The sequence below is a fragment of the Papio anubis genome, chromosome 6, assembly GCF_008728515.1.
Source record: "Papio anubis isolate 15944 chromosome 6, Panubis1.0, whole genome shotgun sequence".
NCBI lineage: Eukaryota > Metazoa > Chordata > Mammalia > Primates > Cercopithecidae > Papio > Papio anubis.
In genome coordinates this window covers 11,357,074-11,376,459 of record NC_044981.1, presented here as the reverse complement: position 1 = coordinate 11,376,459, position 19,386 = coordinate 11,357,074, and the positions used below count along the sequence as shown (strand labels likewise).

At 42.1% G+C, this 19,386-nt stretch overlaps 1 protein-coding gene and 1 long non-coding RNA gene across 4 annotated transcripts in view; one reads left to right on the top strand and one right to left on the bottom strand.

The window, feature by feature from the left end:
• LOC110743032 overlaps positions 1–16,808 on the bottom strand; it is a 123,574-nt gene extending 106,766 nt beyond the window's left edge. For both annotated transcript variants that reach the window (XR_002521422.2, XR_004184195.1), the window contains exon 1: positions 16,452–16,808. This is a non-coding gene — a long non-coding RNA (uncharacterized LOC110743032). The remainder of the gene's footprint in view (positions 1–16,451) is intronic.
• The window catches only part of NEDD9 (neural precursor cell expressed, developmentally down-regulated 9), a 203,930-nt gene continuing 189,276 nt past the window's right edge, over positions 4,733–19,386 (top strand). The window contains exon 1 of one of the 2 annotated variants that reach the window (XM_003897059.5): positions 4,733–4,939. The gene's annotated coding sequence lies outside the window, so the exon portion shown is untranslated. The remainder of the gene's footprint in view (positions 4,940–19,386) is intronic. The other variant, XM_017957560.3, reaches the window with a different exon arrangement.

Below are 19,386 nucleotides of genomic sequence, written 5' to 3'. Positions count from 1 at the left end.
AAAAATATTTCTCAATTTAGAAAGTAGTTAACCCACAATATGGGACTGTGGAATGGAGGCTGCTACAAGAGTCAGGATAAGGGAAATGTCCAAGGAAGGAGAGAGGTAAACAGTTGGTCCTTGTGGAGAAAAAAGTGGATGTAAGTAATCACGGCACTTGGCATCCCTCCCTGCGTCTGGGGTCATTGTCAGGGGCAGCTTATGTATGTATCAGGGAAGGGTTGTGATTTGACTTGATGTTTTGGCTAGGTGATTGTGAAGGCAGAAAGGAAAAATCTCCGAAATCATTTTATCAAATGGCAAATAGACCTTTGGTATTTAATCCAGGAATCTCTACCCAGAGGTAAATCAGCTGGATGTGAATCCACATTTTTATGTATTTAGAAAACAAATGGACGAAATTCAGAAAAACTGGGGAGCCTCACCTCTTCAACCATCTAAAGCAGCAATGCAGTTTTGTTTTTTACATTCTCGTGAATAAGATGTTGTTTTCAAGTTGCTATTTCATGTGAAACCAGAACAGCAGTTTATACAGTTCCCTCAGAAACCGAGGATAGTACGGTATGGTGGTTTCAGTCTCAGGTTCTGTTTGTGTGCACACGCATGCTCAAGGGCAAGGGTACACATGTGCACAACTGCAAATTGACAGTGGTGACATATATTTATATGAATGCCTGAGAATGTCTTAGTAGAACATACCTCAAACCAATAGCGAAGGTTCCCTGTGGGCAAAGCAAGAGAGAAAACTACAACTAGGGCTGATGGGCAAAGACACTTTGGAGAATTTCATCTGCAATGTTAGTTTTTTACAAGATAAATTTATTACTTGTAGATTTTAAAATTTTGTCTTAAAGTTATAGAGAGATTAGCACTAATTAAGTTTTACCAAGCATTTTTTGAGAAGTCAAAGATGGTTATTATCTAGTGGAAAGGTAGGCAAACAGGGTGTAAACCATGGAAAAATATGTGCTTGCCAGATTCCTAAATGCGGTGAAAGCTTGCAATAAGTCAAAATCTTTATAATGTGCCATCACTTCTGTCTTTAGAAGTGTTCAGTCTTTCTTCCTTTTGCTCTTCTAGGTGCCCATGTTTTCTCAAACAGCTGTTCTATGACTAGAAGAATGGTTTCATCTTTGCCAATGTTGTTTGCCTCCTGCTGATATAAATTTAAAATGGTAGCTATTACTATCGTTATTAATTGGGTGGTGATGCTTGAAGCCGTAATTCAAAGGAATGAAAATGAACAGAGAATGGGGAACAGTATGGAAGAAATGGTGAAACTGCAGGGATCACAAGGCATCCTGGAAGAGCTCCCATCAGGAGACCTTACCCAAGGCATGACAGGAGGCAACAGCTAGGCTTAGAGCTTTTAGAACATGAGAAAAGTCTGGAAAGGATACCACAGGGGACCTGACAGACGACAGGAGATGAGAGGGAAAATTCTTGAGCAGCAGAAGGGCCTCAGTTAAGGTTATTGGGGAGAATTTGCAAGGAAACAAGTTGCCTTTATTAACTTTCCCAGTGAGTCTGGATAGCTTTGGTGCATGAGAGAAAGTGGACGGACAGGGATAGAAATGGGCAAGGTGAAGACCCCGAAAAACAAGAACAAGGAAATCTACATTGTACACATTGCTGAAATAGGTCATGGAGGTCGGCAATGTAGGAGGGCTAGAGAGCCCAGGACTTGGCTGAGGGACTGAGAGAACAGAGAGGCAAAAGACAAAGGTGTCCTGTTAGGGGAGAGAGAAAAATAGGTTTATAAGGGCAAGAGAGCAGCAGAAGAAGGTGAATAAGGCTCATTCTTCCGTGCGTTCCAGACGGTCATCTCTCTTAGGGGAGAAACCGATTCTCATTTCTGTTTTATTTATTTTAGCACATGTTAAATAATGCTTTTAAGATCATGAATGAACTAATTAACAGAAATAGTATCTTGCTGGTTTGTCTCCCGCTGAGCTACAGGGTTCTGGAGGGCATCCTGTAGAGGGACGTATGGAGAATGCCCAGGAAAGCTCAGGAGACTTCGCAGGTGTGCAGTAGTTAATGAATGGGGAAAAATGACCGGGATCTTTTTGAGTTCTGATGTCCTCATCTAAAAATAAAAACCACAAGACAAGCTCCCATTCCCAAGAAGGGAGGAGGCATCCTTTATAATACTAGACAACTTTGCTCTTAAAATTTGCCAGACCAGCCCTTGAGCATTTTCATTTAAATTCCTCAGTGGGCAGTTGATTCCCCATGGCTCATACTGTCTTCCATTGTGGAGGGGAATGAGTCAAGCAAATGGAATCATAAATACCCACATGCGCATGCGTGCACACACACACGTGCACACACACACGTGCACACACACACGTGCACACACTTTGGCCATAGATTTTTCAACCTTGGAGTCTTCTCAAATTCTCCTCACTTTTCCTTCCCCCACCCTCATCCTCCACTCCACAACAGCTGCTCCTTGGACCAGACCTCCAAAACAAATTCAAAACAGTTGCCTGGGGTTTGGCTACTGCTTCACAGGTAGTTATAAAGCATTTTGTGGTGCAAACCAAGATTCCAGCTAACTGAGATGGCATGAAGGAGCTAATTAAAGCAATCAAGAAGCTGGTTTAAATAAAGATGAAAATGTAAGCCCTGTCCTCATTGGACAGAGTGATTAGAAATTAAAGTTGTTTGTTTTTTGTCAAAATCATCTGTGGTTTGCCAAAATGTGGACATGCAGCATAACCTGCTACTAATCAAAAAGAAAATAAAACAAACCAAAGAAGAAGAAGAAAATCTAGCACTGTAAGTAGGAAAACAGACATAGAAAACCGGCATCTTTGCAAATGGGAAAAGTATTTAACTTGTTTTTCTAAAATAAGTCTGATCTGTTTTTGGACAAAGTCTCAATTCCTTAGTTTGCCTTGAAAGACATGCTCTCTCTCTATGTGTGTTCTGAAAAACTCAGCAGTGGGAGGTCCAGGCAGCTCAAAGTGGGAAATGAAGCCATAGGATGAAGATGAAAGAACAGAGTTCAGGATAATAAGGCTGTCAATCTCAAGTATTTTATGTAAAAGGAGTCCAAGCTTAGCATTTTTAATATCTCTAGTGTGTCACTGACTTATGCAGACAACTTGATGGTGTTAATATTCAAGTCATACTATAAAATTATGTTTTCTAAAATTTATACATTTAAATTTGTACTAATTAAATGCCTAATGAAGAAAGTAATTCCTTACCTGATATGGTATAATGGGAAATGCATAAAAGGACATTTTAATAAAACATGTACTATCCAGACTTCTCTGCCTCCATCAATTTATTATAAATACTCTGTACTATAAAATAAAAACTTCAGAGTAGAATAATTCTAGCTCAAATCTGGAACCGTGTGGATACATAGCACGTACTCAAGAATGGTTTTGTAAGGAGAGAGAAAGAGAAGAAGGAAGAATAAAAGCATACCTTGATGAATATTGTTCATTGCCCTTAACAGGTACAATATATGTATGATGATTAATATCGATGTTCTTGTTACTGTCTTATTCATAAGGCCCAACTGTACATGGCACTGAGCTGAGTGTTTATTGCTTTAAGTGTGGCATCTTTGTATGAGCAGAATATTCTTTAGCAAGATTTGAACAAGCTCAAACATTTAAAATTAAATGAATTTCAGAGAAGTCTTACAGAAAATTAAAACAAAACAAAACAACAACAAAAGAGATGCCACAAGAGCACAACACACATGAGCTGAGTCTGATGGGTGGGACCAAGGGCAGCCCTTTCTTTGTCTTCATGATGGAGCAGGAAGGAGTTGGAGCAGAAACATTAGGCACCACAGGATCATTTGGGGGAACATCCATTATTCAAACCACCTCTCTCTCTTTCCTCTCAACCCTCTATGTCCTCAAGGCATTTGCTAGGCACGAGCAAGGAGTGGAAAATGAGGAAGGGTAGAAAAATAGCAAAGATCTCAGTTGATAATAATACAAAGTTGCCACTAATGATCATAGCAAACACTTACATTGTGCTTACTCTATTTGTGCCAGGCACTCTTGGAATGCTTTACATGTACTAATTCGCTTAATTCTCACAACACTTCTGTGACTGTTCCCATTTTACAGATGAGGAGGCCGTGGCACAGAAAGGCCAGAAGTGTTTAAAGAGCAGAGTCATAATTCAAACCCAGGAGGCTTGTCTCAGAGCCACTTGTCTGCTACTCGAAAGCACAGAATGAAGAAGACAAAAGGTGTGGGCTTTCAAATTCCCTTCCACATACACAGATCTAGGCTTCCATATCACATTGTAAGTAGGAAACTCTTTAAGCACCTAGCCCCTAGCATAGTGTCTATTCCAGTGTACAAGCTCAATAAACACTTGTCTTATGAAAGAATGTTTTGTGTCAATTAATAGTGGAACCCTTTGCAACATATGAAGTCCATAAAATCGTAAAATCCCAATTCAGTTGGCTTGGAAATGCCTAACTTTTGCTTCAGTGCAGCCTAGGAGGGAGCTTATGCCACGCAGAAAAATACATTTTGACAAATTTCCTTACAATACTAATTTAAAGATCACCTACCTTTCTAAACATAGCAAAGAAGCCAGATGAGAACAAGCTTTCTTACCTGTCCCTAAACTGCAAAGTGTCCTCAGCGAATCAGAAAGTGTGACAGAGAAAAAAAAGAAGAGGCACAGAGAGGAAATGAACCGAGACAACATCACTTCACAGCAACCGGAAGGAAAAACACACATATACATACGCCACTCACATCCGACGTGTGTGGTGGCTCAGTAGGGAAATGCTTACAGCTGCCTTTAGAAGCAAGTCTGCTCGCTGCATGGAGAGGGAAGCATGAGCCTGCAGCAGGACTAGCTGTCACCTTCCGCTCGCCCGCCCAGAGAGAGGGCCAGAGCGTCAGGGAGGCAAGATGATCCACCGACGGTGCCATCCTGCCCTTGGGTGAGTTCTCAGCCACTTGCCGTGGCCTGTGGGAGAGGAGGGACTCACTCAGGCTCCTACTTCCTGAGTCGGTGCCAGACATCTGGTGGTGTTTCCCCACTGTGAGCACCCCTCAACTGGGGCAGGGAGGATCTCCACGTGCCCCAAAAGAGGAATGAGTGACTCCAGGTTTCCGAGTTGACCTGGAGGTGCTGGTTTTAGTGCAACATTCAAACCCGCATGATTTCTACTTTTGAAATTGTTCTGGGTAGATGCTTCCTGGTGCGTAAGTACATGGCCCCTCCCCTCTCCTTACTGTTGTCAGAGAGCTTACCTGACAGCAACTAAGCTTTTATTTTTCCTGAATTATTTCAGTACTTCAAGGTGTGAGCCATCACTTATTCTTTATGATGGATTAGAATCATTTACGTCCTTTTCAGCCTCTTTGGGCATGAGTCCTGACTGGCTAGAAATGGTGACTGAGAATTGGATTCTGTGTGTCCTATCCCTGTAGTCATTAGCATCATCTCCAAGGGACTGAGGACAAGTGACAGCACACTGTGTTCTCCCTGTCCATAGTGGGCCACCCAAGAGTTCCATCCTTACTTTTCTCTATGTTTATTCTTTCACTTAACCCATTCATTCATTTCTTCCTTCCTTCATTCATTCAATTGCCTTTCTTCCACGAAGGACTTGAGGCAACCTTTTTATCTTGCTGAAATTATTTCAAAATGAAGACCATCTATAATCACAAAGGGGACGATCGTTCTGAAAGGGTTATATGTAGTTCCAAGCTATGCAGAGATCGGCCACCAATCTTTTCCCTTTGCTTGTGTTGAGAAGTGAGAGTAGGCACTCTAGTCATTTAAACTCCTGCATAAAGAGGCCCTCCTTCCCCTGCCCAGAAGCTGGTTTCTCACCCAGAATTGGGTGTGAAGAGCAATTGTCCATGACAGAATCCTGGAAATCAGCCAAATAGTTTTCTTCTTTGTTTCTGTTTTCTTCCAAGCTTGGTTACTTTCAAGGACATTCCCGTTCTAAGAATGTGGGGAGTAGAGTTGGTGGAAAAGAAAGGATATGAAATCAATGTTCAGCTAGCGCTCCACCATTTCTTGTTAATTGGTTAATTTATTTAACAGCTATTTAGTGGCTGTCACTTTGTATGTCACTACTTAAACAAGATAGCTGGGCGCAGTGGTGTGTGCCTATAGTCCCAGCTTTGCAGGAGGCTAAGGTGGGAGGATTGCTTGAGCCCAGGAGGTCAAGGCTGCAGTGAGCTATGATTGCACCACTTCACTCCAGCTTGGGTGACAGAGTGAGATCCTGTCTCAAAAAAAAAAAAAAAAAAAGAAGAAGAAGAAGAAGAAGTAGGAGACTAGGAAGATAGAAGCAGAGGTGTAGGAGAGGACAGGCTGTACGGGTCGAATAATGTAATTCCCGGTGTCTCTTCCTCTACATGTAAATAAGGGGAAAGAGCTATATTGAATGGCTGTGGTAAGGATTAGATTGGAAAGCAAACATTTAAGCATCTGGCAGAGAAGGGGTGTCCGAAGTAGTCAGTGTCCTGCCTCCCTCCTCCAGGCCTCACTGACTGAGCTGGCTGCTGACAACCTGAGTCTTTAACTCATGACCTGAGAGCTTTCTCCAAGTCACATAGAGCCAACTGCAATTGCCCAAATGACAGACGAAAATTCCCAGAAATGAACTCCTCAAAGGCTGTAAATATTTCAGCTCCCTCAGTCCTGAGTGGAATAATCTACATGGGATCAAGCTCCAGTTGCCCACAGTGGTGGGGCCCTTTATGGCTTCTCTCCTTCCCTGTATACTCCTTCACTCCCCGTCAATGCTTCCTGGGATCATTTCTTAAACTACGTGTCCTCGAACTCTGCATTGGGTCTACTTCTGGGGTAACCCAAGCTAAGACCACCAGCCACCTCCTGCTGTAGGTACTTAAAGAGTTTAGTACTCTGTTCTCCAATGATCAGCTCCATCTCCATTTGACCTTAGACTCTGAGTTTTGATTTCCCACATATCCATTCAAGGATCCCCCTTCTCTTCTTCTGGATTTGGCTTGGAGAAAGGGCACAGGCACAGCTCAGGGAGAGCACCTTAGGCTCAACGTTTCTTCATGCAAACCCGCACAGCACGAAGATGTGTCCTACTGCAAATGACCTTCACTTTGTCCTGCTTGTCTGTCACCTTCACAACTCATTTGATCAAAATTTCTGTAGTGTGAAACACAAATAGGAGAATTTTGTGTAGCACAAGATGCATAGACAAAGCATGAAGTCACATTGAGCCTGATCTTAAAGCCTCTCTAACTCCTGGCTCCTTACTGTTTTAACAAAGAGAAACTCCATCTGAGGCTCGGAGCCATCAACAGGCACTGGTAGCTAGCTACAAATTATTAACATGGCTTTATTTTCCTGTACTTGTTTTTTATGATTACCTTGTATTAAACCACAATGGCCTGGTTTTTTTTGTAGGAGTGGTATAAACATTTCTTTTAAAATATAAATGTATTTAAGTTTTTTAAAAAGTGAGTTTATGATTATTATTATTTTTGAGACAAAGTCTCGCTCTGTCACCCAGGCTAGAGTGCAGTGTGACTCACTGCAACTTCTGCTTCCCAGGTTCAAGTGATTCTCCTGCCTCAGCCTCCCAAGTAGCGGGGATTGCAGGTGCCCACCACCACGCCTGGCTAATTTTTGTGTTTTTAGTAGAGACAGGGTTTTGCCATGTTGGCCAAGCTGGTCTCAAACTCCTGACCTCAGGTCACCCGCCCACTTTAGCCTCCCAAAGTACTGGGATTACACGTGTGAGCCACCGCACCCAGCCCAAAAGTGAGTTAATTTAAAGAAAAACTCTTTGCTGACAGTTCTGACAGCACACAGAATATGGCAAACCCTGGAAAATGGGGTTTAGCTAAGAGAAGACTAGGAAAACCACACTAGAACGCAGGCTCCTCAAGGGCACGTCTGCGTCTCCCAGCGCCTTCCACCCAGGGCCTGCCTGGCCTGTGCCACTGGGCTGGAATTATGTGGATTGTGGATATCCCAGGAAGCAGCGGTCCAAGCTGCCCTTGTTAGCCACTGGCTTTTTTGGTCTTCAAAATATACAACTTCACTTTGCCCACAATGGCTCCCAAATGTCCCAGCAGTGATGCAGGATAGTATAGACTCTTAAAAATGGGTACAACGCAAGCTCCCTTGTATGGTAGTTCCACCCTATGTAAGAATCCATGGGACTCTGACGTAACTCAGCAATGTGAACCAAGGGGACAGGTGAAGGTATTTGCTGATCTGCATTCCTTTTCACTTTTGCTTCAGATTAGAAGCTCTGGTTCCTGAAGGTCTGTATTTCACTTAACTAGAGGTCAATGAATGAGAATTTTTTTAAAACAGCTACAAAACCCTCTACTTTCCAAGAAAAGTGATACATGAGGGTGAATCATTTAGATAAATTTAGCTGAAGAAATTTTTAAAATATTGTAACATTTTATACTACAAAAAAAGTATGTATAAGGTATCCCTATATTCTAAATAATAATAGGGATAAAAACATAAATACACATCCACCTGTTACCCCACTACCCAACCCTGAGAGCCTGCTGTGTGCCCCTAAACAATTGTATCCATCTCCCCCAGTGCCCACTGGGTTAGTCTATGTTTGTGTGGCTATAAATACCTGAGGCTGGGTAATTTGCAAAGAAAAAAGGTTTAATTGGCTCCTGGTTCTGCAGGCTGTATAAGAAGCGTGGTTCTGGCGTCTGCTTCTGGTGAGGCCTCTGCAAGCTTACCATCATGGCGAAAGATGAAGGGGCGCCAGCATCACTTGGCAAGAGTGGGAGCAAGAAAGGTGGGAGGTGCCACACTCTTTTAAACAATCAGGGTTTTTTTGTTTTGTTTTTTTTTTGTTTTTGAGACAGAATCTCACTCTGTCGCCCAGGCTGGAGTGCAGTGGTACAATCTCGGCTCACTGCAACCTCCACCTCCTGGGTTCAAGTGATTCTCCTGCCTCAGCCTCCTGAGTAGGTGGGATTACAAGTGCGTGCCACCACACCCAGCTAATTTTTGTATTTTTAGTAGAGATGGAGTTTTGTCATGTTGACCAGGCTGGTCTTGAGCTCCTGACCTCAAGTGATCCACCCACTTCCACCTCCCAAAGTGCTGGGATTACAGGCATAAGCCACTGCACTTGGCCTAAACAACTGGATCTCATGTGAACTAACTGAAGGAGAACTCACTCATCCCCAAGTAGATGGTGTTAATTCATTCATAAGGGATCCACCCCCATGCTCCAATACCTCCACTAGATCCCACCTCCAAAATTGGGGATCACATTTCAACATGAGACTTGGAGAGGACAAACATTTAAACCATATCATTCTGCCCCTGGTTTCCCAAATCTCATGTCCTTCTCACATTGCAAAATACAATCATCTTCTCCCAGTAGTCTCCCAAAGTCTGAATTGATTCCAGCATCAAGTACAAAGTCCTGTCTCATCTAAGACTCAAATCTGTCCACCTATGAGACTCTAAAATCAAAACAAGTTAGTTACTTCCAAGATACAATGATGGTGCAGATATTGGGCAAACATTACCATTCCAAAAGGGAGAAATTGGCCAAAAGAAAGGGTGTAGAGGCCCTACACAAGTCTGAAACCTAGCAGGGTAGTCATTAAATCTTAAAGGTCCAAAATATAATCTCCTTTGACTCCACGTCCCACATTTAGGGCACACTGTTATAGCAGTGGACTCCTAAGGCCTTGAGCAGCTCTGGCCCTGCAGCTTTGCAGGATGCAGCCCACATGGCTGCTCTCATGGGTTTACGTTGAGTGCTTGTGGCTTCTCCAGACAAAGGGTGCAAGCTGCCAGTGAATCTGCTATTCTGGGTTCTAGAGGGTGGCAGCCCCCTTTCCGCAGCTCCACTAGGTAGTGCCCTGGTGGGGACTCTGTGTGGGAGCTCTATCCCCACGTTTCCCCTGGCATTTCCCTGGTAGAGTTTTTCTGTGGTGCCTCTGCCTCTGAAGTAGGCTTCTGCCTGAGCACCCAGGCTGTCCCATACATCCTCCGGAATCTAGGTGGAAGCCACCAAGCCTTCTTCACACTTGCATTCTGAGCATCTGCAGACTGAACCCCACATGGCAATCACCAAGGTTTACAGCTTGAGTCCTCCAGAACTGTGGCCCGAGCTGTACCTGGGCCCCTTTGAGCTGAGGCTGAAGCCAGAGTCTGAAGTTCAGCAGGGCAGTAGGGCCCCAGGTCTGGCCCCTGAAGCCATTCTTTTCTCCTAAGCCTCTGGGCCTGTGATGGGAGGGGCTGTCCTCAAGATTTCTGAAATGCCTTTGAAGCCGTTTTCCCTTGTCTTGGATATTGGCTTCCTTTTAGTCATGCTCATCTCTTTAGCAAGTGATTGTTTCACAGCCTACTTGGATTCTTTCTCTACCACAGATCCAGGCTGCAAATTTTCCAAACTCTTACACTCTGTTTCCCTTTCAAATATAAGTTTCAATGTTAAGTCTCTTCTTTGCTCCCATATGTGATTTAGTTTGCTGGAAGTAGCCAAGTCACCTCTTGAATGGATTGCTGCTTAGAAATTTCTTCTACCAGGTACCCTGGGTCCTTACTCTTAAGTTCAGACTTCTACAGATCCCTAGAGCATGAATACAGTGCAACCAAGTTCTTTGTTAGCGCATAATAAGAATGACCCCACTCCAGTTCCCAAAAACTTTCTCATTTCCATCTGAGACCTCATCAGCCTGAACTTCACTGTCCATATCTCTATCAGTATTTTGGTCACAACCACTTAACCAGTCTCAGAAGTTCCAAACTTTCCCTCATCTTCCTGTCTTTTTCTGAGTCCTTTAAACTCTTCCAGGCTCTCCCTTACCCTGTTCCAAAGTCACTTCCACATTTTCAGTTATCTTTATAGCAATGCTCCACTTCTCAGTGGAGCCACTGAGAAAATCATACCAATTTTCAATTTTCTGTGTTAGTCCATTTTGCATCACTATAAAGAAATACCCAAAGCTGGATAATTTATTAAGGGTAAAAGTGGGGACTGACTCACGCCAGTAATCCCAGCACTTTGGGAGGCCAAGGCAGGCAGATCACAAGGTCAGGAGATTGAGACCATCCTGGCTAACAGGCTAACACGGTGAAACCCTGTCTCCACAAAAAATACAAAAAAAAAAAAAAAAAAAAAAGCCGAACATGGTGGTGGGCACCTGTAGTCCCAGCTACTCGGGAGGCTGAGGCAGGAGAATGGCATGAACCCGGAAGCCAAGATTTTACCACTGCACTCCACCCTGGGCGATAGTATGAGACCCTATCTCAAAAAGAAAAAAGAAAAGAAAAAGAAAAAGAAAGAAAGAAAGAAAGAAAGAAAGAAAGAAAGAAAGAAAGAAAGAAAGAAAGAAAGAAAGAAAGAAAGAAAGAAAGAAGGGAGGGAGGGAGGGAGGGAGGGAGGGAGGGAGGGAGGGAGGGAGGAAGGAAGGAAGAAAGGAAGGAAGGAAGAGAGAGAGAGAGAGAGAGAAAGAAAGAAAGAAAGAAAGAAAGAAAGAGAGAAGGAAGGAAGGAAGAGAAAAAAGGATTGATTGGCTTATGGTTCTGCAGGGTATACAGAAAGCATGGTGCTAGCATCTGCCTCAGGTGAGGCCTCAGCAAGGTTACGATCATGGTGGAAGGTGAAGGAGGAGCCAGCATATGACATGGCAAGAGAGGGAGAAAGAGACAGGAGGGAGAAGTCCCAGAGTCTTTTAAACAACCAGATCTTGGGTGCATTAACTGAGTGAAAACTCACTCACCATCAAAGGCATGGTGCTAAGCCACTCTTGAGGGAACCGCCCCCACGATTCAATACCTTCTAGTAGGCCCCACCTCTAACATTGGAGATCACATTTCAGCATGAGATTTGGAGGGGACAAACATCCAAATTATATCACCTACCACAAAAGGAACTATTGTCTTAAAATTTTGTTAGTCATTCCCTTACTTTACTTTTTGATTGACCTCCTAGGTCTAAGTGTATGCATAGACATATATGCATAAGTATATATGCAATTTGCATATAGTCCATTTCTGCCTGTTTGGAAACTGTAAGTAAATGTAATCATATATATGCATTCTTCCAAGACTTGCTCTAGGGTGAACATGATGTTTCTGAGGGTTATCCACGTTGATGCCAAGAGATGTTGGTAATTCATTTTCACAGCTGGATAGTATCCTATTATATGAATGTATGACAATCTATCATTTCTATTAGCTGGCAGTGCTAAGTCATTGACAAAAATGATGGTTCAGAGTTAGGATTTCAGGAAGGCACAACGGCCACCAAATTTATCCCTGTTTCATGCACAAACTACTTGAGCAGAGAAGTGAAGCTTTGCCTCAAGTTAGAAACAGGGTTTAGTTAGGGGATATCAAAGGAGGGAAGGGGTCTTAAATGGGAGAGGAAGAAAGGGATGAAGTGACTCCTCAAGATTAAAAAATAAAAACAAAAAGAAAAAAAGAGTCTCCCTGGACAGACAATTTGTGACTGGGCCAGCCCATGCTGATTGTGGGCAAATTAAGGCTTTCACTCTCACTGTCACTTCTCCTCCAGATAAACCCTTGGGGAAAAGTTCTATATGAATACTTAATTTACAAAAGCATTGTTCCCCAGACCAGCAGATTGGGTTCAATGAAGGTTCATCACTTTGCTTGATCCTGAAGAGAACCAGATTTCATATAGTGCTCATCTATAAGCTTCTCATTGATGTATTTTTTATGTTCACCTTTTTTTACAGCATATGGGACTATGCAGCTACCACACAGTTATCAAATAGTAGTGTCCATGAACCTTTAGTAACCTTTGACTAGTTTCCATGACTCTGAAATTCCCCACCCACAGCTTCACTTGTAAAGAGTGGAAATATTTAGAGGAAGTGAGACTATCAGCAGCTTAGCGTCACCATGGGAAGCATTTTCTTCTCAAAGCACAGTAGTAAGCTGGTGCCTTCTGTCACACTATCAGGACATGGCTTTAGCAAGTACAGTGTCCTCTCTGCACCTGTTCCTCGTGCAGGTGCTTTGCATCACAGAAGAATCGAAATGTTAAGGAAGTAATGCTTTGTCACTCCACTGGAGTGGAGAAGTTAAAGCCAAGAGTGTACTTCAGGGCTTGTATCACTGGTTTGACTTTACTAGTTGTGAGGTCTTGATGGGTGAGAGTGATCTCTGGCTAATGACATATATTGATTGATTCATTGAGTTAGGAAAGGAGTAAGGTGGGTGTATTAGAGTTCTCCAGACAAACAGAACCAATGGAATGTGTGTGTGTGTGTATTTTATATATATATATAAAATATACGTATATGTGTCTATATATTTATATAGACACATATACCAACTTCATAAAATAAATCTCTCTGTGTATATATACACATATATATGTATATATACATATATAATAAATAAAAATAAATAAAAAGAGGTCGCTCTTTTTTCTATTAAGGTCTTCAACTGATTGGAGGTCCACCTATATTATGGAGGGTCGTTTGTTCTGCTCAAAGCCTACTGATTTAAATGTTAATCTTTTAAAAAAGATTGCTTCACAGTGACATCCAGAAGACTGTTTGATCAATATCTAGGTACCTTGGCTTAGCCAAGTTAACATGTAAAATTAAACATCTCAGATATTGTATCTCATTTCAGAAAATAATTTAGTAGTTATTAATATTTATTGAACATCTGTTAAGGACTCTGTATGGGCCAGGCACCATATTAGGTGCTGGGGATTCAGCAGGAAAGCCAGTCGAACAACATTCCTATTTTCAAGGAGCTTACCTATGGGAGGGTGGGGGTCCAAGTAATTACGAACACTTGCAGTAGTTTTCATGCCTTCAAGAAGCACTGCAGATACAACTTAAGTCAATCAAATCCATTCTCCCATATACATATGGTATTGGGGTGTAGTGAAAAGAGGAACAGAGGTTCTGACTTCTTGGACTTCGTCTTCTACTGAGGACTTCAGGTCTAAATTATATGATGACCATAGACACATTTAACAATTATATACAACATGTTATTCATTATGTAGCTTTCAAAAGCACATATAGTTCAGTTATAAAGGACAATGAAGATTAACAAATTGCATACAATTGTATTTAAAATAAAGTGACAAAGGTATTCTGTACATAGTTATTTCATTTTCTTCATGAGGTTTTTTTTAATTATTATTTTTATGGCAAAACAGTTCAAAGAACCACTTAATGAAGGTGTTTGATTTCAAAAGAATTGATTTGGAAAGACAGAACTGCTTGATGATGTCTGTTTCTTTGTTGGCTTTAAGTAGCTGGTTTACTCAATCGGCCTCTTCCTTCATTGTGTTTTGGGGTTTTTTGACTGAAGCAAAGGCAAGCATTAGAAATAAAGAAATTAGTTTATGTTGTTTAGAACTGAGAATCCATTTCTTAAAAAAATGAATTGGAGTATCTATGCCAGATTGCTCTTGCATGATATATGTGGCCATGGGCAGAGGAGGGTTGCATTCTTAATTTATGCCCTGAAAGAATATCAGTCTTATTTCTCAAAAGAAAAAATACAAATGGCAAGCAGGTATATGAAAAGGTGCTCAACATCGTTGATCATCAGAGAGATGCAAATCAAAACTACAATGAGGTATCATTTCACCCAGTTAAAATGGCTTCTATGCAAAAGTCAGGCAATAACGAATTCTGGTGAGAACGTGAAGAAAAGGGAACCCTGATATAGTCTCAGTAGGAGTGTAAATTAGTATAACCACTGTGGAGCACAGTTTGGAGGTTCCTCAAAAACCTAAAAATAGAGTTGTCATATGATCCAGCAATCCCACTCACATAAACCCAAAATAAAGGAAATCAATATATTAAAGAGATATCTGCAGTCCCGTGTTTATTGCAGCACTCTTCACAAGTGCCAAGATTTGGAAGAAACCTAAGTGTCCATCATCAAATAAATGGATAAAGGAAATGTGGTACGTATACACAGTGGAGTACTATTCACCCATAAAAAAGAATGAGATCCAGCCATTTGCAATAACATGGATGGAACTAGAGGTCATTATGTTAAGTGAAATAAGCCAGGCACAGAAAGACAAATTTCGCATGTTCTCACTTACTTGTGGGAGCTAAAAATTAAAATAATTGAACTCATAAAGACAGACAGTAGAAGGATGATTACCAGAGGCCGGGAAGGGTAGTGTTGTGGGGGGATTATGGGGGGCAGGGTAGGGGAGATAAACAATGGGTACAAATCATAGAAAGAATGAGTAAGACTTAGTATTTGCTAGCACAACAGGATGATTATAGTCGAAAATAATTTAATCGTACATTTAGAAATAACTAAAATATTGTAATTGGATTCTTTGTAACATAGAGGACAAATGTTTGAAGTGATGGAGACCCCATATAATGTGATTATTACACATTGCAAGCTTGTATCAAAATATCTCATACAACCCATAAATGTAAACACCTACTATGTATCCATTGAATTTTTTAAAAAAGAAAAAAAGTATCAGACTTTAATTAGAATATTTGCAGGCTAGGGCTAATAATCCAATTACAATTTTAGGTAAGGGCTGGAGGACACAGGGATGCATAGCATACGTTGATGTACCTCAAAGAGAGGAATTCTTCTAAGAAAGCATCATCATGATTTCTCACCTGTTATCTACAACCTTCAACCCACTACTCTAAAAAAATCTTACATTTGAGTTGAACAAAGAACATATATGTTTGTAAAACAAAAATCTCATTTAAAAAATAGCTAAATATGTTGCTAAGTGAAAGAAGCCAATCTGACAAAGCTGTATATTGTATGATTATTGTATCTAGAACGTTCTGGAAAAGGTAAACCTATGGTACCAGTAAAAAGAGCAGGGGTTCCCAGGGACTGCAGGGAGGGAGGGATGAATAGGTGAAGCATGGAAGATTTGAGGGCAGTGAAAGTCCTCTGCGTGATACGATAGTGGTAGACGCGTGTCACTGTGCATTTACCCAAACCCACAGAATGTACACCACCAAGTGCAAACCCTACTGTAAACTATAGACTTGGGGTCATGATGATGTGTCAATGTAGGTTTATTGATGTTAGCAAATGTGCCAGTCTGTGGAGGGAGGTCAACAGTGGGAGAGCCTGTGTGTGTGTGGGAGCAGGAGGTATATGGGAAATCTCTGTACATTTTTCTCAATTTTGCTGTGAACCTAAAAGTGCTCTGAAAAATAGTCTTTTGTTAAAAGAGCTAAGTAGCCTCTTTGATGTTTCCCCCAAAGGCCAAGAAAGTGTCCAACACTGGACTTTTGCACTGACAGTCCCTCTGCCTGGAAGGACCTTCTGGGAGATCCCTGCCAGACTCCGCCCCCTTCCTCATTCAGCTCTGGGTCACAGGTCACCTTACCCAGCAGCCCCCCCACCCACATGCCATGCGAAATGGCCCCGGGGCCACCTCTGTCACCCTCCCCATCGTCACCTGTCCTCAACACCACCCGACGCAGTGCAGACTGACATACCGGCTTACGGTCTGTTTCTTCCTCTGAACCGTTGGCTCTGTGGGTGGGTTTGTTTTGTTCGCTGCTGTGTTCTTAGCACATGGGAGGTGCTGGAGGGACATCTGCTGAAGAACGAGTGAGTGAGCCAGTAAGTGAGTGGATCACCGGGTGAGCGTGAGGGACGGGTGCTACCAGGCAGAGAAAGAAGCAGGGAAGCCTGCTCAGAAGTGAAGCTGGTATGGCCCTTGCAAAACGGGAAAGATATAGAAAAGCATGAGGAGGCCGGGCGCGGTGGCTCAGGCCTGTAATCCCAGCACTTTGGGAGGCCGAGGTGGGTGGATCACGAGGTCAGGAGATCGAGACCATCCTGGCTAACACGGTGAAACCCCATCTCTCCTAAAAAATACAAAAAACTAGCCGAGAGAGGTGCCGGGCGCCTGTAGTCCCAGCTACTCGGGAGGCTAAGGCAGGAGAATGGCGGGAACCCGGGAGGCGGAGCTTGCAGTGAGCCGAGATGGGGCCACTGCACTCCAGCCCCGGCGACAGAGCGTCTCAAAAAAAAAAAAAAAAAAAAAAGCATGAGGAGATCGTAAGGGGAAGAAAAGGCGGCTTGAGCAGAGCCGTGTACAGCCAGTGGGTCTGTGAGGGGACCCTTTGGACTGGAAGGCAGGTCTGGGGAAGACAGGGGTGGGAGCCATCCCTCTTGCACACCTCATGGAGCACAGCAGGCCCGGCAGGCCCGGGGAGAGGCCAGAAGCCCACGCCCTCCCGCAGTGTGTGCGTGCTGTAGGCAAAGGCAGGCTTTTCCTCAGGAAAGCAAATTTGGATCCATTCCAGCATTTGAATAACAGCCTGATTGAAAAACAAAGCTCTACCCGACATAGCAGAGCAAAGAATGGTTCTGGTCAGAGCATTTTTCAATGTTCCTCACTGCTTGCTTCAGCATAGGAAAACATCAGCTGAGCTTCGGTGCAGTGTCTTCTTCTAAGCAGGCCTGTGATTCAGGGACTGGCCTCCTGGGTTCCTGCAAGCATGATTTAGCAGAGAGATGTGTCTATTTCATCATTAAATGAAATATTTCTTAGGGAAAAGACGCTTTATGTACCTCAGTTAACATCCCTAAGGATATTCCCTGAATACCCAGTTAGAGAAGTGTTAGCCTCCTCAATGTCATACTTTCTATCTGCTGAGTAATTTCTTTCTTAATTGCACAGAAGAGCTACTTGGCCCAACACCGCCTATTTGAGTTCAACCTAGCACAGATTTCTTTCTTTTGAGGCTATGTGAAATGCAGTTGAGCATGATATTGGAAACATGAACACAATCCAAAAGTCCATCAGTAGGGTCCTCATGACAGTTTGGCAGTCCACACTGTGGAATACTGTGCTACTGGTGAAAAAGAATAAAGAGGAGATACACAAAGATATGAAAAGATGTGAACCAAATACGAAGCAACAAATGCAAAAGAACACACAGTACAAGCCCATTTTTATCTATCTCGTTTAGAATAAAAGTCTAGCAAAATATAGACCTCCAAATAGTTTTAAATGTTTTGGGGTTGGGATTATAAGACAGGTTCACTTTCTGAAGTAGACACCGTCTGTCTTTGGATATTTAAAAATGAGTTTATGTTGCTTTGTGATTGAAAACTGGCTCAAATTTTAAAAACCCTGTGTGTGTGCACGTGCACCATCACTCATGCATGTCAGGTTGTGTGGCAGACAGAAGCAATGGTTGGAGAAATGGGGAGTTGCTAATAAAATTTAACAGTAGGAATGTGTTTTTAAGATTATTTTACTTAAAAATAATAATTCTTCTCCCCTCATCAGGCTTATCTTTTGACCATTTTTGTTTTGGTTTGTTTTCTTGTTTGTGAATACATAATTTGTATTTTGTGAATACATAATTGCCAAAAATAAACAGCAAAGCAAAAAAAGTTCTAAACAATGTAAGAAAGAGTCATGAGCAGACTCTCTAAGGAGATTCTTTCTCTGCAGCATGGGAACATTCACAAAGCAATTATCAAGCAATATAAGTTGGGGAAATGATCATCAGGGTTCAGGAAATGAGCAGATTCAAGAAGGCTGGAGTGCTTAAGAGAGAACCAACGGCCTGAGTTCAAATCTGACCTCTACCACCCCCCTGCCATGTGCTATTGAGCAAATTACTTTACTTTTCTGTTTCTCAGTTTCTCATCTGCACAAAGGAGGTAATAAGAGCCCTACCTAACCAGTGGTTTTGAAGGTTTTATGAGTCGATGGATGACTTTGAGTGTTACATGAGTCAACACACACACAGCACCTAAAGTGGTATCTGACACATTAAGTGCTCAATACATATTAGCGAGTGGGAGGAAGAGGAGGAGAGGGAATGAGGTTTCATAAAAGAAAAGGGATGTAAAGAATGAGTAGGGTTTGACAGAAAAAAGAATTCCAAAAGAGCAAGAAAAAAACAAAAACCAAAGGCTTATAGGATGCATGAAATGATCCAGTTAAATTCAGCGCAACCTCTGTAAAGAAAGCCGAAATGATGTTTTATGACTAGATAATAAACATAAGCAGACAGGTACAAGCACTCAAATGAAATAGACGGAGGATGTTTTAAAGTTAGCTTTCCTTCATTATTCTGTAGACCCTTCTGTGTGTCAGTCATCAGTCAACAAATTCATGTGGAGCCCATACATATGTGTGCTAGTGGTGGCACAGCCCCCACCAGCATGGAACTTTTTCCAAGTGGATTTAAAGTTGGAAAACCATGGCAATCATTTGTTTATTGTGTGTTGATTAATAGCGTATCCAAGAGTTGTGGTAGTTACTTCAGCGTGACTCATTCAGGAATAGAAGAAAGATTCATTGTATTACTTTTAAAATATAAACAATTCTTAATTTTTCTGTGCTAATGAAGAACCACAGGAATAAATATAGTCCATAGGTTAGATTACATTTATTTTATTTAT